At 39.0% G+C, this 26,462-nt stretch overlaps 1 long non-coding RNA gene across 3 annotated transcripts in view; it reads right to left on the bottom strand.

The window, feature by feature from the left end:
- The window catches only part of LOC125180378 (uncharacterized), a 91,412-nt gene that overhangs the window by 14,827 nt on the left and 50,123 nt on the right, over positions 1-26,462 (bottom strand). For 2 of the 3 annotated variants that reach the window (XR_010829518.1, XR_010829519.1), the window contains one exon: positions 1,287-1,384. This is a non-coding gene — a long non-coding RNA (uncharacterized lncRNA). Of the gene's footprint in view, positions 1-1,286; positions 1,385-1,544; positions 1,819-26,462 lie in introns of those variants that run through there. The other variant, XR_007158885.2, reaches the window with a different exon arrangement.

The following is a 26,462-nucleotide window of genomic DNA, read 5'->3' as shown; positions in this document are numbered from 1 at the left end:
CTATTTCTAAGAACAACAGGTGCAAAAAAGTTATTTGCTATGCAATTTTATTTAACTTTCAAAATGTGCAGAGTTACTTCTGTTCTGTAGGCTTGGACTGAGGGAATTTACAGTGGTAGGATAATTTTACTTCCTAATGTCTTCTCTGTAAATACTCAGTGTTTGCCTCCCTTTATATATGCAAATGACTTTGTATAGATGCCATCACTCCATATGGCCTATTTCATTCAGCCCAACATCTACAAAACTACAATTGCTAGGCTGCAATTAGTAGATCTGAGAAGTAAATGAGCTTTCAAGATTTGTATTCAACACCTTTTACTAAACAGTTAGATGATACTGCACTAGTTCAACTGCTGTTATTATTGCTGTTGTTATTATTAAGATTATTAATATTGATTAATTTTGTGGACAAAATAATGTAATTATTGTATAATAATCTAATATACAACATTTTTAAACAATTTATTTTTAAAGTGAGGATCCATAATATCCATGAAAGCACAGGAAATATTTTTTTACTATCGCCTCTAAAACTTCAGTGGCAAGTTTTCTAACAACTACAGCCCTCAACACACTATACCAAAGAGGAAGAAAAATATTGAAGTTTTACAATCTGATATAAGGTTATTCTGAATTTGATTCAAGTGATAGCATTCCATCAGTTACAGTTTTTCACCTATTGTATGCTCAGACCTAATGAAAATTTCACACTTTTCAAAGAATAGTAAATGCATTCAACATTTAACTATCATTTTTTAAGGTGAAGTTCTCTTAAACTTCTCACATGAGCACTTCATCTGTGACCCCCTCTTACCACTGTACATGATTGCACTTGTGGAAGTTTGATACTGAGCAAATGCAGGTGGAACATCCTACACAAAGCCTATCCACCTGAAGGTGTCTTTCTTCCTGAAGGTGTCTTCCACCTGAAGGGGTCTGTCTTTCCATGCTCATTAACACAAGTTAAATTTTTGCAACAAAAACTGTAGCTTCCTTATTATACAGACTGTTCATCCCAGTTAGTAAAACCAAGGAAAAAGTTATTTTTTCTACAACTTTGAAAAGTCAAGGAGTTCACTTTACACAGCAAACCTCTGAGTACCTTTTCAGGATTTGAATCTCATGTTTCACAGCACAATGTAACTCATGACAACATACGGGGAAAAGTGATAAATCCAAAAAGCTGCATTTAAACTGATTCTTGAGAAACATGTTTCAACAAAAGCAGCAACTTAACATGGAAATAATCCCCACATTTTGGTATGGTTTCATAAATTTCTTACCTTCCTGCGTTCATCTATCAGCAATTTCAAGTCCTTCCAGAATTTTTATCCACCCAGCAATTTAGAAGCAGGTCCTGGCTTCTCTTCATCATAACCACCTGTGGGAAAACCCTCCATCAGAAATCCTTTATTATCTTTCACACACATTCTTTACACTAAGTTTCTTTATATTGTGCAAAATAAATAACTAAATTGTAACCCTTGTAATTCATATAGCAGAACAAAGCTATAAATGTTCAGACTTTATTGCTAAAGTACCTTTCAATCCAGAACTGATGATTTTCTCAAGTCTGCAAAAAAGTCTGCAATCTCCCACACTGAGACCTCTTACTTGCCTGACACTTTGTTATTACTTTATAAGCTATAAATTTGAACAATAGCAAAATTTAACATCCCTATTCTTTATTTCCCATATTTGCAAATCCCACTTCTGAGCTATACTTTCTGCAAGCGTAGACAAACTTGAAAAGAGGAAAGTGATTCTTAATAGGACTCCACTTAAGGAACAGGAAGCCTGATACATTGTCTTAATATTACGTTCCACAAATGAAGGAACTTAAAAGGCAGAAAAGTTCACATAGCTTGGGCGGAGTAAGGGTGCACTAAAGATTACATCTAAATCTGGGTATGTGTATCAAAACACATGGAAAATGACAATCTTGTAAGACCAACTGAAACAAACTAACAAAAAACATGCTTTTCAATGCACAGACCTTTCACCAAGTCTGAAATAGAAATAGGGATGTAAAGCTAAATATAGATTGAGAAGAACTGCTCAGAGCTTAATTTGATTATATTAATTAATCTAAGAGAAAAGATTATTGGTACCAGCAGGAAAGAGAAGAAATATTAGTAAGGGCACAGATGGTAAGATTCGTAGCACATTAGACAGATGGGCACACAATTGCCTGGAGAACACTGAGGGCTAAGTTGAAGGTGGGAAAAATTACAAGGTATTAGAAAATCAATAGTGTTAGGATGGCAAGAAGTCCCCTCTAGGTTTTCCCTTGCCAGCAGTAGGGAAAGCATCCCAGGCCCTCCTGACCTTGAAAGTAAGTCATACATAAGAACTATTAGAACTGAAACAGATTTATAGTCCTGCTCAAAGCTGTATTTATCAAACAGAGGGCTGCTCATCAGGGACCCCTAAACAAACCTGATCAGAAAGGTTTGTTTAACTGTATAGTGCCATTCCTCCTGCCCCTCAAGTAATTTCCCTCTACTTCCTCTATCCCTTTCCAAATACAGTGCTCACCCGTTTATCCCTTCCCCATTGGCCCCAGTATTGTTGATTTTCTATCACAATCTATTATTTATGATATGGTTGCCCTGTTAATTTCTGTGTTGGCTATTAAGTCTGTTAAACTAGAACCCTGCATACACTTTGTTTTCTATAGTATCCTGCTATTTTCATCTCACTACTTTGTTTGTGATGGCATCGGTCACAGAGTACAATCTGCATATATATCACTGTCCCTTTGTAATCTGTAGAATCCTGAAATTCCTCATGTTGTTATTTTGTTAGTGGTGCCACAGGTTAAGGTTAGCCATCTGCATGCAAATCCTAATCCATAACTCAAGTGAGTTCCTGAATTTTAGAAGCCAATAAAGGCATGCATTTCAGTTTCAAGACTCATCTCTTCATATATGTCCCTTGAAAATTCGGACAAAAAGGTCAACAATAGAAGAGGTGTTTGTGAAAAAAAAAATCTAATTATGAATTAGCAGGTGTTTAGAACATCATCAATAGCCTTATGCAGATGATGTTGATGAATTTAGCACCTCACTGTTGCCACTCCAACTATTTTTTTTCTTCCAAGAGATTGAGCTTGTTTCATCTTGTTAAAAACTTTCCAGTTTCCTGCTTAAATGCAGTTTCCCTTACTTATAGACAGTATAAAGATCCATCTGACTCAAAGATCCATTCACATCCTTTTGAATGGAGAACGTGTTAAACATTGTTTTGCAAAGTTTGGATCTAAATTTTGTGGTGATTGCTAATATCTTGACGACTATAACATCATTTAACTGAGTTAGCTGCCTTAATATTGTTTGAATTCCATGTCAGTCAACTGCTGATAACGTTTATTATCACAAACTGAAAAAATATTATTCCGATTATTAAGAGGAGAGGGTTTAAATACAGTTTTGATTTTCATACACTCTTCGATCACCAGTTATTTTAATCAGCTGTTCCCACTCTCCATATGAACACAAGTCTCTTACTGGAATTAGAATTATCAACCTAAAAAACCTGATAATAAGCAAACGAATATAAAAACAATCAGTGAAAATCTTTTTTAAATTTCTCAGACTCATACTGAATATCAGAATAAAATCTATTTGGCAAACCCACCTCAACACCTGTTTAGATCTCTTTTCTCTGCCAATTCTCATCACCCTTTGTGCAAATAATGTTATAACTCCAAAGAGCATAAATATATTATCACTTCAATGTCTAAAAAATGAAAAAAAATGCAATTTAACCAAAAACTATGAGGCATAAGGAGTTGCTACCACATATTTTGTTTGTTGATTCTCTCCATTCTGAAAAGTACTGTTTGACTTGTTAGTAATGTGTTACATAGCCCTCCTTTTTTACATCTCTTGATGAAGTATTTTCCATTTGTTTACTAGCTGGAAGTTAATACGGAACAGGTTACTCAGGGAAATTGTGGATACACTATCCCTGGCCATGTTTCAGGCCAAGTTGGATGGGACTTTGAGCAACCTGGCCTGGTGGAAGGTGTCCCTGCCCATGGAATTGCTGGAGTAACCTTTTATATGTGAGTAGATTAATTTCTTCTTTCAAAGTATATCTTCAGTTCCTTCAATATCTATTTTACTTAAGTTTCAAGACCTGAGGCATGGGATAATATTAGGACCTCAACTTTCACAAATCTTTCCAGTCCTTGTTACTCAGGAAACATTAAGGTAAAGCAAGAAACTCTATCAAATAAAAGAGCCACAAAGAACTTTAGTGTTCTAAAACTCTCATCAGACAAAAATTTCTTGAACTCCCAAAGGAGCAGTATCTGACATAAGATCTTACTCTCCAAAAATGCCAAGTTGAGAATATTCTCAATGCTGAATACAATTTTCCAGAACACACATGGGGGCAAGAAAGGGGGGGAAAATCTTCATCTCGGAAGAGTACAGCTCAGGGTCTTAAATGACATTTTCTAATAGGATTTTTTTTGTTGTCGTTGGATATTATTTGTATAATATATTATTAGAAATTATATAACAATAGTTGTTAATAATAATATTATTATATATTAATGTATAATATATTATTAGATGCCTTCCCTCTACTCATTATTAATCTCTCCCAGACATTTCTTGTACTGTCTTCTGCTTACCTTAAGAAATTTTTTTTTCTTTTGCTAACATGATGAATGACAAACATTTTCTAGTGTACTCTAATACTGTTTCTTTTCTGTTGTTAAATAAGATTGTGGTTTGGCAGCTGGAGGGAAAATGTCTTTTAGCTTCACTTTAGCTGCTGCACTCTGGATTGGGCTGAAATCCCTGTAAAAGGAGGAGATGGCAACTTGCTTGAGATCAGCTGAGCATAGCTAACCAAAAGGTGTTCTGAGAGTACAGACTGAGGAAGCAGGGAGAGAGAAGAGAAGACAGTGTCAGCCCAGGTAAGAAGGCCATGTAGCACTAGCACAGGTTTATATTCTTTATATAGAGTTTCTCTTCAGTTGCTATAACATTTCCTCCAGTGCACCTGAACCTCCTAATTTCCTTCCAATTCCCACAGAAAGTGTTTCCAAAGATATTACAACAACTTAGCAGGCAACCAGTCCTTCATCTTTCCATTTTCAAGTCAAAAGACTTTTGAGCTAGCAGTAAGTTTGGCCCTTGAGAAAAGGTTAAACTGCTTTTGGAAGCTTATATCAAAGCTGATAAATACCAACAGACAACGATAAAAACAAGCCTACTTCATACTGCACACTCAGAGAATCATCTCTAGTGTCTGTAGAGTTGTCTCTTGTGACTACATTTAATATTTTTTTCCTTGAGCTCTACATGGATCAGCTTCTGTAAGTTTTCATTTTGGAAGCTTCCTTGATCTGGATAGAGTTTTGCTCCCAGCTTCAGAAAAGACTTTGAGCATGCCTAGTAAATACCAAAACTTCCTCTATTTTGGGGTAACGTTTTAACATTTTGGGGTACTTCCAGATAAAATGCATTGCCCGTTATTCAGTGATCCATAACTTCTGCAAGTATCTCTGAGTCAGAAATACTCACCATATAACACACAAAAAACCAGACTCTGACACTTCATTCAACTCTGAATGCTTTATCTGAAAACCAAAGAATAAATAAATTTTTCATTCTTTTACACCTGTTCCTATGCTGCCAGCACAGAAAAGAGTAATCAGATGTGTTCCCCAGCATTTCCTAAATCTTATACAATTAAAATAGTTCTATATTTTGGATTATGAATATATTTAAAAGCTTTTTTTTAACAGAAACTACACTCTTTTGTACTATAAATGCTAAGGACAGTTTTTGAGAACACAGATGGTAAATTTAAAAACTGCTCCATTATTACTAGTTTTAACTATCCAGCCAAATGGTCCCTGTCATGGCTATTAATCAAGGTATGAACAACTGTACTGTATAATTACACAAGGGTCAGTACAGGTGAAATTTTTGTTTTATTATTATTATTGCTTCAAATTCTGCAAGTGGCAACCACACAGCATTTATCACTGTCTAATTAAGCGATTTTAGGGGCTTGGGAGTATCCCAATCTTAGGGAAGGGAATTAAGATGACGAACTGATTTATTTTGTGATTCATTACTACACATACTGCTTTCAGTTCATCCCTAATAAAAATAAAAAAAAATAAAAATTATATATATATATGTATATAAAACACTACATTGTAATCCAAGACTGTATTTTAAATTGAAACAAAGGGAAGAGATATTTCATAGAGCTGTGGGCTGTGCGTGCCACCTGATGAAGCAAGAAAGGGACTAGAAGATTGTTCAATCTGGATGTTCCTGTGGCTGCATGCAATCCTAAAAAGAAAGACAATCACTGTATTAAGATTATGAGTTTGTTTTTTTTTTTTTCTCCATTTTAAAAAAGAGCTGCAACTGGACAAAAGATTCAGCAATTGTAGAATTCATTTCTAAACAGACAAGAACACTATATATACCAGCTAAAGAAAAACGTAAAATAACATTAAACCTCACTCAGGTATCTTATTCGAAGCAGCCTAATACAGGCAACCTCCTGAAAAGCAGATGACATAAAATTAGAAGGCAAAAAAATGAAAATATGTAAAAGAAAAAGCATACAAGTAAAAATGCAGCTATATTTTGCTAATTCCATAATAAAACCATGGTATAAAATATACTGCAGCGGTAAAGAAGAACTAGAAAGAAACAAGGAAAACACACTGATAAAGTAAATGTAGCAAGTTAATGGAGCAATTCAAGGATCTTCTGTTTCCATAATTCTGTGTATTCTATTCATGAAAAAGTTATCTGGTCCCTTGTTGATAATGTTAGTGATCTTTCTCCTCAAATGTGAAAGTCATCAAAAAATGTTTCCCATTTCCTTTGTGAAACACAAAACCTGCCCACTTACTGATTCTAATATAAATATGCATTTTTTGTTCCCAATCTCTACATACAGAGTAGTCTTAAAAAAAAAAAAAAAACAGAAGCAAAACATAAACAATATTCCAAATATGAATATGCTAGGTGAATTATTGACATGACTATGCAAAGCTCCTTATTAGCTAGGCAAAATACTTTTGTCTTGCTTTTAAAGGCATTAATGGCTGTTTTTTTTTCTTGTGTACAGAAATATTTTGCCTATTACAAATCTCTTTTTCATTCAGACATATTTCAATGAATACACAGTATATAAGTGCTTTCCAGGAATCAAATTACCTTCATTGTAAGTTCTCATACATAAACTATTGAGTTCTGCAGCAGTAATTATATATGTGTGTGTGTGTGTGTGTGTGTGTGTGTGTGTGTGTGTGTGTGTAATATACTTATCTATATCATGATAAAAATCCCCTCCCGGAAGAAAGGGATGTTATTTAAGAAAAAGATGACCAGGATTGTCAATGTCAGACTATGACACTTCAACTAGTTTATCTCAGGACAAATGAGCTAGAACTTCTCCCTTTTACAAGAATTTTCTTACAATAATATTAACAGCAATAGAATTTCTAAGAGTTTTCCTACAAATTTGATATTTCACTCTCATTGATATATGTAAGCAAATGTGGAATTTGGATATTAACTGAAATGACTACACATGTACTAATCTACTCACTTCTCAGAATACAGAAAAACTGACCGAAAATTCATTTATTTGTCTTATCCATAGCCTCTCTTCTAAACTATAAATGAAGCTATTGGGGACTTGATTTCACATCTGTATCAATGCCAGAAATTTTTATTGCAAATTTTAATTGTCATGACATCATTTTTGTAGCATTAAGATAAATGTTACACATTCAGCAATATTTTATGTGTTTTACAACACTTACAGATTTCTGATTTCTTATGTGATCTCCATATTTCCACAAAGCTTTTATTACGTACATCATAAGCACAAGAAATTTACAGTTCATTTGTTTCATTAGGGTCAGTAGCTAGTTCAGTGGCACTATTCCACTAAACGTGAGAATAGGATGTATCAATGTCAAATCATTAGGCTGGAAAAAAGCCTGAACACGCCTAGAGAGAATCTACTGCATGGCATCCAGATAATTGCTCTGTTGAGAAGAGTTTTTTGACAACTCTTTCATAGAATGGTTGTTGAAAACAGCTCAAAGTTATTAAGCAGAACAAACACCAGCCAGACCTCCATGGATTTTTTTTTTTTTTTATTGTTTTCACTTCCCAGGTGGAATAGATGGCATGTAAAAGAGAAAAGCTCTACCTAATATAGTGTCCTGGTCACAGGCATGGTTAATTTTACATGTAATAAGAACCAGTAGAAGAGAGGCAGAAAGGGCTCTGACCTGTTAATCCTGGCAAAGTTCTGTTTTATAGAAAGACAGATTTAGATTCACAAAGTGTACACATCAGAATTAAAACTCTGTGCAGCTAGCACATTTAACTTTCCTGAAAGAAGTGGATTTGTTTTAATTGTGCTTCAGCATTTTAGAAGGTAGGTTTGAGCTGAAGCAAAGATCAAATCCTTTCCTTTGTCATACTGATTTGAAAATAGTAATAAGCATTCAACATTTTTTTAAAGGAGGTAAAAGACTGATTTACATAACAGCACAGGGAAAAGAGATTCAGGTATCTCAGAACCCATCTTAGAGACTGCTCAGCCAAGTGAAGGATGAAAAGCTGACACCAGGTAGCTGACAATAAATAAGTAGTCTTGGAGCACATACGTGTCCCCCAGGCAGGACAGCTAAGCCTAAGAACGTGTTTTCATAACCAGCATAGCATAACAAGCAACAAGTCATCTTTAACCAGACTGAGTTGTCACAAAAATGGTGGTGGCTCCAGCAACTTGCTTCACTTGCAACAGTGAAGATAGAGCACTGGGACACTTCTGAGGAACCATTTTTAATAAAAGATGTTCTAAACAATTTTTGAACTCATGTGTTTCCAATCTCTCCAAGCTACTTACTTCAATGACAATGAAAGCACTTAAAGAGAAATTATTTTTTTTCCTCTGCTCCATGGTATGCAAATACCCTTTATGTAAGAGTCATACCTGAAGTCAATCAGAACACAGAAACAATAGACCAAATTCTCAAGGTCTCTTTGCAGATTTCACTTCCTACAAAAGGCTGAAGAAGGCTCAGCCTACTTTGTTTCAAAGATTTTAACAAATTAAGTTAATCAGAAAAAAAAAATATGCAAAATAAACCACAGTATTCATGAAGCATCTGGTCATATTCCAAATGAATATTTTTCCATGTTTTTGTAATAGTTTAATTTCAAGCCACTTGAAGGGTATCTTTATAAATACCCCAATGGCATTGCATAACTGAATGCAACTAACACCACAAAGAAGAATAGGTAAATAATTAAGCCACATGCTCTTCTATAAAGAAAAATATTTGGGTTACCTAGATTTTGAAGAAATGAATTTTACCTATTCCCTCCTCTCTCCATCAGCATGTGTAAACAACAGCATACAAAACATGACAAAACAAAGAGAATAATATATTGCTACCAAAATAATGAGTTCTAGAGATCTATGTTTAGTTGTGATAATGTATTTACAAGTGGAAAGAATGTTTCCACGTCGATGAAAACCACAATAGGTTATTAATTCTCTTTCTTGTAACGTAGATCATCTTCCATCTGTAAAAGCAAAATGTCTTTTACACAGTGGGTAATGAATGCAAAAATTAGAAGGCACCAACACTAAGCAATTTCAATAAGGTATTTTTAGGTTATTTTTAGGACAGCTGTGACAGAGCTGGATTCCTTGAGTCAGACCTAGGCTATAACTCCAAGTACCAGTGTATTCTAGCAAATGAACAGTAGGGATTGCCCTTTGTTAGGCAACAGATAAAGGAAAAAACATTGATAGAGTAGGAGATAGTATAATTAAATCTCAAAAGGTAAATAGGAAATGATAATAATTCAGTTCATCTGGTTCTGTGTATTATTAGTGACTGGAAAAAACTTGAAAGAGACATCTACCTTACTGTATACATCTACATTTTGTTTATGTGTCATTATCTGATCATATCTCAAGGTCTACTCCACAGCAATATATAATACTGTCCAAAATGCCGTTCCTCATTGTAACCTGTTATTCCTTGTAGAAATTAAATCTCAGTAATATATTCTGGCATGTCTCATGTCTTGTTAGCTGGAGATATTCTGCTATCACCACTTATTTTTTTCTGCACTCTGCTCATATCCATTCCAGAGGTTAAGATAGGAATGAACTGTTTCTGTTTGTCAAGCGTGAATAGAAAAGGATGTTTCCCAGAACTGAAGATGATGTCATAAGCATCATTATCTGAACTGTGGAAGCTACCAGAAAGTGTTTCATTCATAGCCAATATAACATTCATAGAAATCATAACAGATCTCATAACAGTGTTTTTTAATGACACCAGATTAGTAAATAGTGTGAGACAACAAACACAAAAGAGTAGAACCTTCTGAAACTCATTACTTTTCAATTGTTACATTGAGATTTTTAGGCTGTTTAAAAGAGTTTCATCTGCTTTCCAGTAGCTGGTCATACAAAGAAGGTGAATATGGCTCAGAAATAGGGTTCAAAAATATTCTGAAACTTGTTTATGATTGATTGCCATTAAACTGTGGCCGTTACATTGACTATCCGCAATGCATATTAATATTGTTTTGATGGAAGTCTGAATTGATTAATGCTGTTGCTCACTCATACTAATAATGTAATGATTCACATAAAGAGTAAAGGTGAAATAAGGGCTGATTTTCCAGCACACAGGCTTTCTAAGTTCTACTAGGCCACCAATACTACTTAGATGCATGCTCTGCACCTTACAGTAATTAGGTGAATGTCAAGTTCAAAAGATGCCACTCTGTTCTTCTAAAAGTTGTGACTGACCAGAAGTAGGTTTACTGAGAGATTGCCATATAAGAAAAATAGGCAGCACAGTGGCAACAGAATTTAGCAGCTATTTGGACAAGAAGAGGCCTCATTCTGTCTGACAAAAAATATCTTAAGAAAATGTTGGACTCCAGCTATAGTCTTACCTCATTAGAGTAAACCATACTGTTACAGAGACAGGCAATAGGTGTGCCGTACCCTAATCAGCAGCAGCAGAGATCAATGTAAGAAATTTCACATTGCCCTAGAATGTAACATTTGCCATCATATAGTTTTCCTTCATCTTTCTACTTCAAGGGCTGAAACTTGCTTAAAATAGTCTGCAGAATATATATAATATTTTTTTCTTTTTGAATTGGGTATGTAAAGAAAAACACCTGTATTTACATGGAGTGTATTAGTATTTTATCTCAGTCTTTCATAATTAATTCTCTGCATCAAGCCTTCAGTTAAAAACAAACAAAATCTTTTAGAAGTTTGATTTTACTTTTTTATGACATAATGAGCAACTCCTGCCAAAGATCTGTCTTTAGTAACTAATTTAGATTTAATGTGACCTTTCTACTTGACAAAGGTGGAAAGAGGGAGACTTAGCTGATTTCAGCTGCACAACTTTGTTCCATGTATTGACTTTAATATTAATTCTGGTTGGGAAATGTCTTTAAAACTATTACTAATTTAAGCAATCTCGAATCAGAACCATGGCCAGCTGTCAACAAAAAGGAAATTGTCTCTCATTTAATGATTCAACAGCACACTAAAGAACAATGAAAGCCTTGCCTAGCAAGACTGTACACAGAATTATCTGTTCATAAAATAAAAAACTTAAAAAAAATCTTTGTTATCAGGTGAAGTAGTAGTAATGGAAGTAAAATTTACAGAACCAGGAAAATATTTTTTGGAAGGCACCTCTAGTGTCTCTAGTTCTGCCTCCTGCTCAAAGTAGATCTATCCCCAACTGAGGTCAACTGGGGCTTTGTCTATCAGTCTTGAAAAGCTCTGAGATCAAGATACCACTACTTGTTCCACTGCAACACTACTACTCTAGTAGCGCAAATGTTCTTTCCTAATGCCCAACATGAACCTCTCAAAGTGCAATTTTGATGTGTCAGTTATTTCCTCTTATTTGCTGTCATACAGAGATTTGATATGAGTGCAGTCTGTCTCATGAACCAGGGCAGTGCTGAAGATACTACATAACTTGGGCCTCGGTATTGACTCCTGGAGCACTCTGCTTCTTACCAGCAATCAAATGGATGCTCATGTATTGATTACTACATTTTAAACATGAATATCCACTCAATGTTCAGTCCACTTAACTACCCATATTTCCAGTTCATAGTTTCTCAGCCTCGAAGAGAAAATGCTGTGACAGATGGTCTAGCTATAATTAAGGTATGTTGCATGTCCCAGTTTTTCTATTTCCCTTTCCTTATTTCATTGTAGAAAGCAATTATGTCAAGCGTGATTTACCCTTCATAAATCCATGCTGACTATCCCTGATGATCTGTTCACCCAGACAGCCAAAACTTAGATATTAAAAGGATGTGAAACTATTTCATGCAGGAGCTTACTAAAAGCAGGCTGAATTTGCCATTCATTGCTAAAGTGTGGACAATCCAGACAGGCTCTAAACACTGAGAACAGAAAACTAAACCATGAAATCTGTAATGGACTTGGGGGACGTGGCTATTAATACAAGATTGTTCAAATGTATATCACCTGAGAGAATACTTTAATGCTAATTAAGTTTTATAGTACACCATAATTCTAATGACTTATGGCTCAGTTACAAGGAAGAGCATTTGCTAACACAGGCACTTACTCATTCTAACTCCATTGCTCAGCTTAGAATCAGAAATCATTTATTACTACTATTAATTATAAGTTAAATTCTCTCTTTTCACCCTAAAAATCTCTTTTAAAACCCAGTTTCACACATATGGCTGTATGGAAGGAACATTTCTCCAGGCAAACACCTCTTGTTGCAATTCCCAGAGTTCCCAGATAAAATATTTTTTTCATACAATTACATACATTCTTCTGCTGAAAAAGCTATTTTTGTTTTAAACTAGAAGATCTTCTCTAGAAGGATACCACTTCTGTAACAGTGATGTTAACAAGCAACAATTAGAAAAAGTTTAAGTCCAACTTTTACTAAACTTCCTGACTTTTAAATCAAAACTTCCTAGCTTATGCAGCTCCATGGACTATTCTAGAGATTTCTGACTGATTTCACTGTGCAGGCCCTGGACCATTTTCATTTTCTGTTATGCTCCGTAGTGTAGACTGAATACACTCAGGATTACGCCATCAGACAAAGTGATCTCCCTGGTAACTTAAGATAATGAGTTCTTTTCAAAACAGATTAACTATTACTCTGATTGTGCACATACTCCTCTGCAGCCCATTGGTATAGCACTCTGGCAGCTCAGGGATGAGCTAACATTTTGCTGCTTGGCAGACTTCTGCAAAATCTGGGGGTGAACACTTCAAAATAAGAATGACAGCTTTCAGAACAGAAACCAAAAGCAAAGAAAGACAGAACAGAACAAAGGATTGCAGTTCAAGAGAACTACATTAATTCAAAAATAGTACACTTTTTCTAAGAGGAAATGAAGCATAATAAAAATATTAAAATGAAGAATCTATTTTTCTCATTATAGAATAGTAGTAGAGTTTCACTCTCCTGTGAGCAGATAAAGGAAAGGACAATCAAGTGTTAAACCTTCCACAGAGTCAAAATCTCTTAGTTTTCAGGTACGAGCAAAATGAGTTTAACTGACTACATGACAAGGCCAGCCAGGTCAGAATGCACATAACAGAAATAGCACCAGAACAACAACACACTGAGTTCCAGAATGAGAACTTGTAAGATGAAGAAACAAGGGAACTTACAGTGGAAGCTGTTTTTTTTTTTTTTTTTCATTTTTTTGCTTGAGTAATTTTAAGAATTTCAGATTTCTTTTTTCTTGATGAGAGAGGAAAGAAACCACAGCACTTTTGACCAGAAAAATTTCCAACACTAACAGAAAACTTTACAGAATGGATTCTGGGCACTTAGCAAAGCAGGAAAATGCATTTCAGAATCATCTGTATATTTGATCTTCTAGAAGAATCTATTCTAATCATCTAATCTTTTATTTTCATTTGTTAATGGGGAAAATTTTGCGTGTCAAAATGTGATAGATTCTTTTAAAAAATCCAGAAATTAGTTAATTTTTCTAATCATCCTTACTTAGAGTTTAAATATATAGTTTCAGCGAGCAAAACTTTGGCAATCAATTTGCAGTAATCTTACAAAATGCCCTTGTGAACAGGCTATAAGAAACAAAAAGGAAAGGAGGGATGAAGAGTAACAAATAAAACTCAAGTAAGAGTTGTGAGGAAAAGTTCTGAGACAGAAAATGGTCCAGAGTTGGAAAAGGCATTTCAAATACTTGTACTCTTTTCAAGGACAGGCAAATGACTAAGTGAAATGACTAAGTGAAAGAGCGGACAGGAAATAAGAAAGTTTCACAGATTTTAGTACAAATAGTCAGTCTCTAGCAAAGAGTTACATGCTGCAGTGTATTCTACAGAACAGCAACACATCAAATTATATATATTCTATTAAAGTAACTTTTAGTCAAGCACAAAACACATTATGTCAATTGTTAGTCTGACAATTGTTAGTTAGACACTTAGATTTAGATTTCTGTTACCTTCTCAGAGTCTCCTAATTACACTGGGAAATCAGAAAGATAACAGAAATTACCATTAAAAATTCAGCTGTGATGATAACAATGTTTACAGATTTAGACCATAATAACGCAATCAATTGTGTTAGTGATGCTAGAACACATATTTAATATAATTGGCACCATTTACATGACTCATCAGCATTAGTCTACTAAATTTTCTAACAATCAAGAAATAAAAAGACACTATGCAAATAAGTACTTTTGTTTCATATTTTCAAATGGAAAAGGACATGGAGAGCTACTCTGCACCAGCTACTCAAATTGAACATGTGATTTTGGACATTTTTCTCCCCAGTTGACTGAAATAATACTCCTCCTCCACAACTCAACTTTATTCTTCTCTCCCAGAACTCTCACAAAAAAAAGAAAAAAAAAGGGGGGGGGGGGGGGGGGAATTATCATAAAATTATATAATTTCCTTTGAGTTTCCTCTACACCTTTCAACAAAACAAAATATTCTGTTGTAAGAGACTTTAGAAAAAGGGACTTAGCCTCAGTTTTGCAGAAGAAATAAGACTGTTATTTCCTAGATGTCACCATGCCAATGTCTATTCCTTCCACAGTATTGTTCTACACAGCTCTCCCACAACTTGATATGTCTTTGTAACACCTCCCATTCAACTACATTCGAACAGTTTCCTACAGTAACGCCTTTCAAGTACACTTCTCAGCTGAAATACACCTAATTGACAGTTCACAAATTCACAAGAATTGTTGCCATTCCACAGATACTTCTTTACTGCAACTGCAAGCTGTACCTGCACAGGCCTATGGTTTTTATTTCAGAAAAATGTCCCCTAGTCGCACTAATCCTTTTCATAACTCACTGCCATCCATAAGACTTGCATATTCATTTGGAAAAAAAAAAAAACAGTTTTATAAATGTGTTTATTCCTTTATTCCACTAAAAAACACTATTATTCCTCAAGCTAGCAAAATTCATGTGCAGACTCTTTTAGATTATGGATTGGTCAGATGAGCCAGGAGAAAACATCCTTATTACTCACCAGAATTTCTTTTATTGCACATTAGTTTCTTTTTGTCGTTTTTACTTTTCTTTATTTTTACAAGCCATTTTTCCTAATTACAAAAAATGCTCAAAACACATAGAACAAGAACTTTTAAACTATTTTTTTTCCTTTTTTAACTCAGAAATGTCTGACTAATTTGTTAACAGATTTCTATTTACAACAAGATCACTAATAAAGATGGTTTTCTCACAAACAAATGTTTTCATCACTTACACATGAGGTTACACCATCTCTTCATTAAGAGAAAGTTACAGATAAACAGTGAATGCCTTCTACTAACATACAATCTTCCACGCTGCTTACAACTGGTAAGCTCTCAGCTAGAGTACCATGCCCAGTTCTGTGAATCACATGGAAGATAGAGGCATACAGGAAAGGATTCAAAATTTTTTAATTATTAGAAAAAGAGAAAACATAATATAAAGGAAATATTACTGTCTATACTTGACAAGACATGGGAGATTCAAAGTTATATATAATTAGATATTAGTTAATTAGGGGGTTGTATATACACATATATATACACACTAATAACTGTGAAGAATATGGAGTACTCGAATAAGTACCTGTGTATTAGACAGCAGTGTCTCTAAATACTAGAACTTTTTAAACATACTAGACAACCTCTGCCAAGGGTACTAAGGTAGTTGACATGTCTTTAATATCCCACTAGACAGATATTTTTTTTCCATCCATAATGTTTCAGTTCACCTCAGAGATTACCTCATGACTCCAAAGTCACCTAAATAAAAATAAAAAGTAACATTTTGTCCAATCAAAAAAGACCAGTTCTCCTAATTCTCTATCAATTTAAATCATTTGAACATAGTAAAGAGACTATCGTCAAATGCCACAAATGATCCCTTACTTAAAAGAGAAAAAAAAAAAAAAACACAAGATAGGTAAAGTCAAAATTTGGGCAGTCCTAATCCAAGGAAACCAGTATTATCTCATTATCTCCTATCTTGCTTCTCAGCCATTTTCCAATGTTAGTATTTTATCTTCTTTTAAAGAATTCATATGTTGTAACCAGAGTAAGTAAAGTAAAGTGCCTGCCTCACAACCTCCATATTTCATTTAAAAGCATCTCGGTCTCCACCCCTTCTTTTATCAAGAGTACTAATGCTGTTAAGTTCACTTAATTAAGTTCATTTAATTCCGTTATATCTGTTAATCCATATGTTTATTATATGGTATTTAAGACTCTGTGTAGCTGTGTTTACATTGTTTCATCAACTTCCATTAGCTTAAAGAAAGCAAAATTATCTTAACCCTTGTATGTTTAAGGCTTCTTTTAACCAAAACTGTAGGATTCATTTTAAAATAGAATCAAGAAGACAATGCAAGTGTAATGGATAGTTACAAGACCCTTCCTAAGTCCATCAAAAAAAAAAAAAAGAAAGAGATAGGTAGACAAATGTCCTGGTTCCAGTTAGGACAGAGTTAAGTAGCTCATAGTAGCTGGTAGGGTGCTATGTTTTGGATTAGGATGAGAAGAGCGCTGATAACATGCTGATGTTTTAATTGTTGCAGAGCAGTGTTTACACCAGGCCAAGGACTTTTCGGCTTCTTGCTCTGTCCTGCCAGCGAGCAGGCTGGGGGTGCAGCAGGAGCTGGGAGGGGACAGACCCAGGACAGCTGACCCAAACTGGCCAAAGGGGTATTCCATACCATCTGACGTCATGCTAAACAATATATAGGGGTGGCTGGCCGGGGTGGGGGGCCGGCTGCTCGGGAATAGGCTGGGCATCGGTCAGCGGGTGGTGAGCAATTGCATTGTGCATCACTTGTTTTCTTACACATTATTATTGTTAATACTATTACCATTATCACTATTATTATTATTATTGTTATTATTATTTTCCTGTCTTAATAAACTGTCTTTATCTCAACTCACAGGCTTCACTTTCCCGTTTCTCTCCCCCATCCCAGAGAGGGAGGGGGGAGGGTGAGCGAACGGCTGTGTGGTGTTTAGCTGCCAGCCGGGTTAAACCACAACAGTCTTTTTGGCGCCCAACGTGGGGCCCGAAGGGTTGAGATATCGACAAATCTGACCAGAGTGTGTTAAACTAAAATTGGTATAAGTATTGGACCTGCTTAATAGTTGCTAGTCACGATGTTGATTGCCTTAATCTCCAGTCTGCTGTACCTGTATTCCAAATTGAGTTTTATGGTGCGTTACTTTCTGTATGTGCTCCCTGTTGCACTGTTTATCCTTTCCGGGCCCTGGTTTAAGATTGTTATGGTACTGTGCGGTGTAGCAATGGCTTATGAAATGATGAGATATCTGGTCATGACTTTAACCTGGTATTTGTACTCAGCACTGACGTCGACTCTATACTTTGGAACCCATATCTCGGAAACTATTAGCAATTACACCTATTGCCTGTTTTCGTTAGGGAGCCAATCTGTGAAGGGGACAGGGGAAGACATGTTTCCCTACCTGTTCACTCTCCCTTTCTCCTTCACCACCACCCTCTTATCCCCCGAGTTAGTTACGGTGGTTCTCCGAGATGTTGAATATCCTTGGGATACTCAGACCAGCCTGCTCTTGTTGTTATGTCTCCTGAATGCGCTTCAGATTTTGTGGAGGGTTAAACAACTACTTAGGAATCTCATCCGGAGATCTGTCTTGAGGCGGGATAGTTGCGAGTGGCAGGGAGTGTGGGAGGATATGGGCAGGTTTCTAGAGCAGTGGTCACCTCCAGTGTTTTGGACATTCACCCCTGAACAACTGCAAAATCCTAAAAAGCTGGCAGAATGCTTGAAAAAAAGGTGTCATGACTCTGGCAGTTCCAAAGTGACACAAATCACTGTAGCGTGCTGGGGTCTGGCTTGTGCCTATCGAGCTGCAATTGATGCTACTAGCAACCTAGCTCCAGCTCCTGCAGCCGCTCCAGTTCCAGCTCCTGCAGCCACTCCAGCTCCTGCAGCCGCTCCAGTTCCAGCTCCTGCAGCTACTCCAGCTCCAGCTCCTGCAGCCGCTCCAGTTCCAGCTCCTGCAGCCACTCCAGCTCCAGCTCCTGCAGCCGCTCCAGCTCCTGCAGCCGTTCCAGTTCCAGCTCCTGCAGCTGCTCCAGCTCCTGCAGCCGTTCCGGCTCCAGCCCCTGCAGCCGCTCCAGCTCCAGCCCCTGCAGCCGCTCCAGCTCCAGCTCCTGCAGCCGTTCCGGCTCCTGCAGCCGCTCCAGCTCCTGCAGCTGCCCCAGCTCGTGCAGCTGCTCCCACTCCTGTGGCTGGGTCAGAGAAACGAGCTGTAGCAGTGCAAGTTGACCCCGCAGAGGGTATTCCAACCCCTGTGGCAGACCCTGTGGCTGGGTCAGAGAAACGAGCTGTAGCAGTGCAAGTTGCCCCTGTAGACAAGGTGAAAAAATGGTATAGAGGCTCAGGTCGTTTAAAACGCAGACAGTCTTCTGCTAAGTCTGGGCGTAGTGAAGACGAGGCTGGGCCATCAAAGGTGCAGGAGACTGAAGATGAGGATGAGGATGGCGAAAAATCAACAGTAACTACCCGGACTCCATACCAGCCATCAAAGGTGCAGGAGACTGAAGATGAGGATGAGGATGTCGGAAAATCAACAGTAACTACCCGGACTCTACACCGGCCATCAAAGGTGCAGAAGACTGAAGATGAGGATGAGGATGTCGAAAAATCAACAGTAATTACCCGGACTCTATACCAGCGTGAGCTACGAGATGTGCGAAAAGATTTTGGTCGCTGTATAGGCGAGCAGCTTGTCACCTGGCTGCTCCGGTGCTGGGACACGGGAGCCAATTATGTGGAATTGGAGGGCAAGGAAGCCAGGCGGCTGGGATCCCTTGCTAGGGACGCATGCATTGACAAAGCAATTGGAGATGGAGCACAATCTCGCAGCCTCTGGAGGCGTCTCCTGTCAGCTGTGAAGGAAAGGTATCTCTTCAAGGAAGAACTTGTATGTTTACCAAGCAAATGGACCACCATGGAGAAGGGAATTCAGTACCTGAGGGAATTGGCCGTACGGGAAGTAATTTATAAGGACCTAGACGACGCACAAACATCCGCAGATCCAGATGCAGTCCGGTGTACACTACCCATGTGGCGGAAGTTTGTACAGAGTGCCCCATCATCATATGCCAGCTCATTGGCAATGCTAGCCTGGAAAACGGAGGAGAATCCCACAGTGAATGAAGTGACTAAAATACTCCGGCAGTACGAAGGAAATCTCTCCTCTTCCCTAAAGGCCTGTGTCTCAGCTGTGGAGAAACTCTCTGAAGAGGTCCACCAACTTAAAGAGAATTTATCTTCCCCTCCACCTGAACGAACCAGTGTCCACCAGCTAAAAGAGAATGCTTTGGAGAAACTTTCTGAAAAGATCCACCAACTTGAAGAAAGATTATCTTCCCCTTCACCTGAACGAACCAGTGTCCACCAGCTAAAAGAGAATGCTTTGGAGAAACTTTCTGAAAAGATCCACCAACTTGAAGAAAGATTATCTTCCCCTTCACCTGAACGAACTAGTATCCACCAGCTAAAAGAGAATACCTTGGAGAAACTTTCTGAAGAGATCCACCAACTTAAAGAGAGTTTATTTTCCTCCCCACCTGTACAAACCAGTGTCTCAGCTATTAGGGGTAAACGTTCATCTATGCAAGGAAGACAATATGGTGGGCACACACACCGCGCCACCCTGTGGTTTTACCTACGTGACCATGGAGAGGACATGAGAAAATGGGATGGAAAATCTACTGCGACCCTAGAGGCACGGGTACGTGAATTGCAAAGGAAAACAATTGGGAAAAAGGAGTTCTCTGAAAGGTTTGCTGCTCCAACTTCCAGCAGGCAGTCCTTTAAACACAGAAATGAAGATTCTGACCAGGACTAGAGGGGCCCTGCCTCCAGCCAGGGGGAGGAAAGGGACAATCGAGTTTATTGGACTGTGTGGATTCGATGGCCTGGCACGTCAGACGCACAGAAGTATAAGGCTTTGGTAGACACCGGTGCACAATGTACTCTAATGCCATCAAGCTATAAAGGGCCAGAGCCCATCTGTATTTATGGTGTGACGGGGGGATCCCAGCAGTTAACTGTATTGGAGGCTGAAGTGAGTCTAACCGGTAATGAGTGGCAAAAGCACCGTATTGTGACTGGCCCAGATGCTCCGTGCATCCTTGGCATAGACTATCTTAGAAGAGGATATTTCAAGGACCCAAAAGGGTTCCGCTGGGCTTTTGGCATAGCTGCTTTGGAGACAGAGGACATTAAACAGTTGTCTACCTTGCCTGGTCTCTCAGAGGACCCTTCTGTTGTGGGGTTGCTGAGGGTTGAAGAACAGCAAGTGCCGATCGCTACCACAACTGTGCACCGGCGGCAATATCGCACCAACCGAGACTCCCTGAGTCCCATCCATAAGCTAATTCGTCAACTGGAGAGCCAAGGAGTGATCAGCAAGACTCATTCACCTTTTAATAGTCCCATATGGCCAGTGCGAAAGTCTAATGGTGAGTGGAGACTAACAGTGGACTATCGTGGCCTGAACGAAGTCACGCCACCACTGAGTGCTGCAGTGCCGGACATGCTAGAACTCCAGTATGAACTGGAATCAAAGGCAGCCAAGTGGTATGCCACAATTGATATCGCTAATGCATTTTTCTCCATCCCTCTAGCAGCACAGTGCAGGCCACAGTTTGCTTTCACTTGGAGGGGAGTCCAATATACTTGGAATCGGCTGCCCCAGGGGTGGAAACACAGCCCTACCATTTGCCATGGACTGATCCAGTCTGCGCTGGAGCAGGGGGAAGCTCCTGAACACCTGCAGTACATCGATGACATCATTGTGTGGGGTGACACTGCAGAAGAAGTTTTCGAGAAAGGGAAGAAAATAGTCCAAATCCTTCTGAAGGCTGGTTTTGCCATAAAACAGAATAAAGTTAAAGGACCTGCACGAGAGATCCAGTTTTTAGGAATAAAATGGCAAGATGGACGCCGTCAAATCCCAATGGATGTGATCAACAAAATAACAGCTATGTCTCCACCAACTAGCAAAAAAGAAACACAAACTTTCCTAGGTGTCGTGGGGTTTTGGAGAATGCATATTCCAAATTACAGTCTGATTGTAAACCCGCTCTACCAAGTAACCCGTAAGAAGAATGCTTTTGAATGGGGCCCTGAGCAACGACAAGCCTTTGAACAAATTAAGCAGGAAATAGTTCATGCAGTAGCCCTCGGGCCAGTCCGAACAGGACCAGATGTAAAGAATGTGCTCTACACCGCAGCCGGAGAGAATGGTCCCACCTGGAGCCTCTGGCAGAAAGAACCTGGGGAAACTCGAGGTCGACCCCTGGGGTTTTGGAGTCGGGGATACAGAGGATCTGAAGCCCGCTATACTCCAACTGAAAAGGAGATATTGGCAGCATATGAAGGAGTTCGATCTGCTTCGGAAGTGGTCGGTACTGAAGCGCAGCTCCTCCTGGCACCCCGACTGCCGGTACTAGGCTGGATGTTCAAAGGAAGGGTCCCCTCTACGCATCATGCAACTGATGCTACATGGAGCAAGTGGGTTGCACTGATTACTCAGCGGGCTCGAATAGGAAACCCCAGTCGCCCAGGAATCTTGGAGGTGATTATGGACTGGCCAGAAGGCAAATACTTTGGGATATCACCAGAGGAGGAGGTGGTTCGTGCTGAAGAAGCCCCCCTGTACAACAAGCTACCAGAAAATGAGAAGAAATATGCCTTGTTCACTGACGGGTCCTGTCGTATTGTGGGAAAGCATCGGAGATGGAAAGCTGCTGTATGGAGTCCTACACGACGAGTTGCAGAAGCTGCTGAGGGAGAAGGTGAATCGAGTCAGTTTGCAGAAGTAAAAGCCATTCAGCTGGCTTTAGATATTGCTGAACGAGAAAAGTGGCCAGTTCTCTATCTCTATACTGATTCATGGATGGTAGCAAATGCCCTGTGGGGGTGGTTACAGCAATGGAAGCAGAACAACTGGCAGCGCAGGGGCAAGCCCATCTGGGCTGCGGCATTGTGGCAAGATATTGCTGCCCGGGTAGAAAACCTGGTTGTAAAGGTACGCCATGTAGATGCTCATGTGCCCAAGAATCGGGCTACTGAAGAACACCAAAACAACCAGCAGGTGGATCAGGCTGCTAAGATTGAAGTGGCTCAGGTGGACCTGGACTGGCAACATAAAGGTGAATTATTTATAGCCCGATGGGCCCATGACACCTCAGGCCATCAAGGTAGAGATGCAACCTACAGATGGGCTCGTGATCGAGGGGTGGACCTGACCATGGACACTATAGCACAGGTTATTCATGACTGTGAAACATGTGCTGCAATCAAGCAAGCCAAACGGTCAAAACCTCTTTGGTATGGAGGACGATGGCTGAAATATAAATATGGAGAGGCCTGGCAGATTGATTACATCACACTCCCTCAAACCCGCAACGGCAAGCGCCACGTACTTACAATGGTGGAAGCAACCACCGGATGGCTGGAAACATATCCTGTGCCCCATGCCACCGCCCGGAACACTATCCTGGGCCTTGAAAAGCAAGTCTTATGGCGACATGGCACCCCAGAGAGAATTGAGTCAGACAACGGGACTCATTTCCGAAACAACCTTATAGACACTTGGGCCAAAGAACATGGTATTGAGTGGGTGTATCACATCCCCTATCATGCACCAGCCTCTGGAAAAGTTGAACGATACAATGGACTGTTGAAGACTACACTGAAAGCAATGGGTGCTGGGACATTCAAAAATTGGGATACACATTTGGCAAAGGCCACCTGGTTAGTCAATACCAGGGGATCTGCCAACCGAGCTGGACCTGCCCAATCAAACCTGTTACGCACTGTAGAAGGGGATAAAGTTCCTGTAGTGCACGTAAGAAACATGCTGGGTAAAACAGTCTGGGCTACTCCTGCCTCAGGAAAAGGCAAACCCATTCGTGGAATTGCTTTTGCTCAGGGACCTGGATGCACTTGGTGGGTAATGCAAAAGAATGGGGAGGTCCGGTGTGTACCTCAAGGGGATTTGATACTGGGTGAGAATAGCCCATGAGTTGAATTGTAGTATGTTAATTATTATATAATAATGTATGTCATCACTACCATGATTGCTATATATCATAGATGAAAATGGTGATTAATTAGAATGTATTGGACAGAGTGTAACCTGAGCATGACATAAATGGTATGGAATAAGGGGTGGATATCTGTCCTGGTTCCAGTTAGGACAGAGTTAAGTAGCTCATAGTAGCTGGTAGGGTGCTATGTTTTGGATTAGGATGAGAAGAGCGCTGATAACATGCTGATGTTTTAATTGTTGCAGAGCAGTGTTTACACCAGGCCAAGGACTTTTCGGCTTCTTGCTCTGTCCTGCCAGCGAGCAGGCTGGGGGTGCAGCAGGAGCTGGGAGGGGACAGACCCAGGACAGCTGACCCAAACTGGCCAAAGGGGTATTCCATACCATCTGACGTCATGCTAAACAATATATAGGGGTGGCTGGCCGGGGTGGGGGGCCGGCTGCTCGGGAATAGGCTGGGCATCGGTCAGCGGGTGGTGAGCAATTGCATTGTGCATCACTTGTTTTCTTACACATTATTATTGTTAATACTATTACCATTATCACTATTATTATTATTATTGTTATTATTATTTTCCTGTCTTAATAAACTGTCTTTATCTCAACTCACAGGCTTCACTTTCCCGTTTCTCTCCCCCATCCCAGAGAGGGAGGGGGGAGGGTGAGCGAACGGCTGTGTGGTGTTTAGCTGCCAGCCGGGTTAAACCACAACAACAAACAAGAAAGAAGAAGTTGTACAAGCAGACACAATTGATTAGTAATAGAGCAGAAGGGAATGCTTATCCAACCCCATAATCTTCTGTGATGTAACAAATGATTTGATGGATGAGGGGAGAGCAGTGGATGTTATCTCAACTTCAGCAAGGTATTCAGTGGTCTCCCATAATGTCTTCACTGAAAAACTGAAGTACAAACTAGAGAAGAGACTGGTGAGATGAAATGAAAACCGACTGAACTGCCAGGCCCAGAGTGTTATGATCAGGAACACAAAGTCCACCTGGAAGCTAGTCACTAGGAATGTACCCCAGGGATCAATGATGGGACCAATACTGTTTTGCTTCTTTATTAACAATCTGGATGATGGGAGAGAGTGCACCCTCAGCAAATCTGCAGATGACACAAAACTGGGAGGAGCTGCCAATAAACCAGGTGGTTTTGCAACCATTCAGGGGAACTCAACAGGCTGGAGAAATAAGTCAACAAGAATTGCTTGAACAATTTGCTTTGCAAAGGAAATACAGTGCTCTGCAGCTAGGTGGGAATAACCTCATACACCATTACAGGACTGTGGCCAACTGGCTGGAAAAGTGCTTTGCAGAGAGAACCTGGGGTCCTGGCAAACAACAAGCTGGACATAAGCCAGCAAGGCACCCATGTGGCAAAGAGTGCCAAGGGCATCCTGGGCTGCATTAGGAGGTGGAAGGAGATGATTCTGTCCCTCTATGTGGCACTGATGATGCCACATCTGGAGTACTGTGTCCAGTTACGTGCTCTTCAGTACGAGACAGGTATGGACATGCTAGAATAACTCCAGTAAAAACCCAAGGGTGATTAAGGGGCTTGAGTATCTGACACAGGTGAAGAAGATGAAAGAGATGGGACTGTTTACCCTGGAAGAGACAAGGCTCAGGAAGGATCTTATCAGTGTGTATGAATATCTGAAGATCGTATGTGAAGGAGATGAAGCCAGGCTCTTCTCAGTGGTATGCAGTGACAGGACAAAAGGCAACGGGCACAAAGAGAAAAGTACTTGAAATTCACATCTGAATTTTTTACTGTGAGGGTGTTCAAACACTTGAGCAGTTGTCCAGAGAGGTCATGAAGTCTCCCTCCATGGAGATATTCAAAACCCAACTGAACATGGTGCTGAGCAGCCTGATTTAATTGGCTCTGCTCTGAGCAGGTTGGTTGGACTAGACTATCTCTAGAGGTCCTTTCCAACCTCATATATTCTGTGATTGTACCATTCAGTGCAGATAATTCCTACCTGCAACATATACATGTGTGTTTTGTATATATAGATATATATATGTTATTTTTAACGTGAATACATTAAAAACATTATAAGCCCCAACAAAGTTCTAAAATGTTGGGTTTTTTACTTTGTGAGTCATTCAATAAGGGAAAAAGAAAAAAAAAAGAAAAAAAATTATCTAACATTTCCATTAAGCTTTATGCAGTCTTTCACATTATTTCCCATCTTCAATATGACAAAGCATATGCAGTGAGTTAATATATAAAATGCGTATGTTCCAAATGGCAACATTTATTAACAAATACCAATAAGAAGTTCAAAACCATTTTAGCTGCTGTTCCGTTACCTAACAAGATGTAACAAAAATTATTTTATCTATTCTACCTTCAGAAACACCTTACCATATTGCTGGAAGGTAAACATCAAAACTCACTGGGAGGTGTATTAATATCTTCAGAATGATTGTTTGGCAGCACAAACAGTCTTATAAAATAAAAATAAATTACAAAAAAAAAAGAATCCTTCAGTTAGTAACTGCAAAGTTTAACAAAATAAGGCATTCATTATATGATCTAAAGTCTTCACAGTTATAAAGACTGAAAAATAAAAGCTGAGATAGACACAAAAATTCTCGTGGATACAAAAAGTTGAGAACCAGTGAAAAAAAATAGTAAGGATTTACTTTTTGAGGTAAGAAGCACTTCTGTTGCAGCCTCATGAAAACCCAGCCAGACATAACACACACTGATGAAAAAGATCACTTTCACTGAGTACCATTCTAACTAGAATAT

This window comes from Anser cygnoides, chromosome 2 (genome assembly GCF_040182565.1).
Source record: "Anser cygnoides isolate HZ-2024a breed goose chromosome 2, Taihu_goose_T2T_genome, whole genome shotgun sequence".
NCBI lineage: Eukaryota > Metazoa > Chordata > Aves > Anseriformes > Anatidae > Anser > Anser cygnoides.
Note: the sequence above shows the minus strand (reverse complement) of the source record. Positions and strands in the feature narration are given on the sequence as shown.